The following is a 2,375-nucleotide window of genomic DNA, read 5'->3' as shown; positions in this document are numbered from 1 at the left end:
GCGTCCGCTCACCTCGCGGCCGGAAACCAGAACTCCGACCCCAGGTCCCGCAAGAGCCGGGCCTCCGCAGACAGTCGCGGCGAAAACCGAAACCGCGCCTCCTTTGTGCCTCAGCCAATCAGTGCATTCCTCGGCTACGGTAGCCCGTGGGGTCCGAAAAGGTCGGACTACTCCGGCGCTCACAAATCCAAAACAAAATTTAGAAGAAAATTGCAAGTGATCCATAATAAGGAATAACTTGAAGTCATAGGAATCTGAAATATACTATTAAAATAATAGACAGTGATTATCCAGAAATAATTTAAAGAAAAAACTCAAATTTTAAAATCCACCTTTGAATATTAATTAAATGTGTGAAGACTAAATCACTATTAGCAATGTAGCGATCTAATGAAAACCATCAAAGTAACTCCGAATTATAATGGCATAAATTGTGATTCAGTACAAACTCATTCAAATTGGAAATGATACGCAGATATTATTTAATTGCTGCTATGAGAACTTGGTTTGGAAGTTCGTGTGAATTTTCAGTGTTCTTAGGAAAAAGAAAATGGTTCTCTGTGCATGAATCCTCATCCACTTAAAATTTATACTTTAATTTTATAAGGTAACACTATAAACTCAGTGCTACTGTAATTTCTTCGAACGACAGATCCTCACTCCTATGTTACGAGATCTAAGATACAGACGAAAATGTGAATTTCCCTTCTTATAAGTGCCTCTTAGCTAAAGGCAAAAGAAGTGAACCTCAGATTGACATCATAGAGAGAGCAAATGGGTGTAGTTTGGTAAAAAGAGACTTTCTTCTATCCTATAAAAGCTCAGTTTGGGTAAAGACCAAATAGTTACAGATTTATTGAGAAGGCTGCATTTGAAGTTCTCACAGTATAAAATGTTAGTATAACATCTTGCAGTATAAAACTTTAAGTGTTATTTAAATCAAAGCATTAGCTGCAAAGAACAACCATGGGATACAAAGGCCTGTTCCTAAAGTCTTCCTTCATAACTAACATGAAATGGGATCACATTCTTCACTGATTGTTTTAATTATTCAAAAATTAGTTTTCAATTCATAGCTGCTTTCACTTTGCCACAGAGCCATGAGGGAGCCATTAAGCCTAGTGTGGTAAGCAGGGAGTGATGAGCTTTCAGGGCCTGGGTCATCTGCAGAGCAGCTGCCACCTTTTCCAAGGCACATAGCTGTGTAAGAGCCCAGCTAGAAAGATGGCTTGGGCCAACAAGCTTGTAACAAATGTGGTCTCAGAACAAAACAAAAAGGTGGTTGTTCCCAGAAACCCCTCAGCAGTTTAAAATTAGCTATTACTAACTCAGGAGGCAACTTTCCATATTTCACGTGTTTTTTTTTTTTCCAGCATCTTTTATTATGTCACAAAGAAAGTGTATGCAAGTCTTTTTCTGAATACTAGTTCAAGAACTGGGCTTTCAAAAACCCTGAACATAAACCTGACTTTATTAAGGAAGTTTAAAATCATAAAAATAATCTGGCAACGTTTGGTTTAGCTTGCATAGTTTAGTTGTTACAACTGACAAACCTACACTGACATTTCATTATTATCACCCAAGTCCTTAGTTTACATGAGGATCCAGTCTTGGTATTGTGGGTTCTATGGATTTTGACAAATGCATAATGACAGGTATCCACTATTACAGGGTCACACAGAACATTTTCACTGCCCTGAAATTCCTCTATGCTCTGTCTCTTCCTCCCCAACCCATAGTAACCACTGACGTTTTTATTGTCTCTATGGCTTTTCCACTTTCAGAATGTCATATAGTTGGTAGTACACACACTGTGTTATCCCACTTGGTAGCCTTTTCTGACTAGCTTCTTTCACTTAGTAAAATGAGTTTAAGAATCTTCCATGTGTTTTTATAGCTTGATAATTCATTTCTCTGAAGTGCTGGATAATACTCCATACGGATATAACCCATTTTTTGGCTCATTTACTTACTGAAGGCCATCTTGCTTGCTTCCGAGTCAGTAAAGAAAGCTACCATAGCATCCATATGCAGATTTTTGTGCAAAGTTAAGTTTTGAACTCACTTGGGCCAATATTAAGGAGTATGGCTCTTGGATCGTGTGGTAAGAGAATGTGTAGGTTTGTAAGAAACTACTGAATGGCCTTCCAGTGTGGCTGTTCCATTGTGCATTCCCGACAGTGAATGAGAGCTCCTGCTGCTCCACACCCTCACCAGCATATGAGGTTCCCAGTGTTTTAGTTTTGCCATTCTTATAGATGTGTAATGGTATCTCGTTGTTGCTTTGATTTGCAAATCCTTGATAACATGTGAAATACTGTTTTCTATGCTTATTCTAGATCAGTATATCTTCTTTGGTGAGGTATCTTTTCAGG

At 38.5% G+C, this 2,375-nt stretch overlaps 1 protein-coding gene across 3 annotated transcripts in view; it reads right to left on the bottom strand.

Annotated features, from left to right (window-relative positions):
• Window positions 1-114, bottom strand: part of Lsm6 (LSM6 homolog, U6 small nuclear RNA and mRNA degradation associated) — a 14,128-nt gene extending 14,014 nt beyond the window's left edge. For 2 of the 3 annotated variants that reach the window (XM_010610926.3, XM_010610927.3), the window contains exon 1: window positions 13-114. The gene's annotated coding sequence lies outside the window, so the exon portion shown is untranslated. The remainder of the gene's footprint in view (window positions 1-12) is intronic. The other variant, XM_010610929.3, reaches the window with a different exon arrangement.
• Between the last annotated feature and the right edge of the window lie 2,261 nt (window positions 115-2,375).

The sequence above is a fragment of the Fukomys damarensis genome, unplaced genomic scaffold, assembly GCF_012274545.1.
Source record: "Fukomys damarensis isolate Sample0158 unplaced genomic scaffold, DMR_v1.0_HiC HiC_scaffold_38, whole genome shotgun sequence".
Classification (NCBI taxonomy): Eukaryota; Metazoa; Chordata; class Mammalia; order Rodentia; family Bathyergidae; genus Fukomys; species Fukomys damarensis.
The sequence above is the reverse complement of the archived record's forward strand: the minus strand, read 5'-3'. Positions and strand labels throughout refer to the sequence as shown.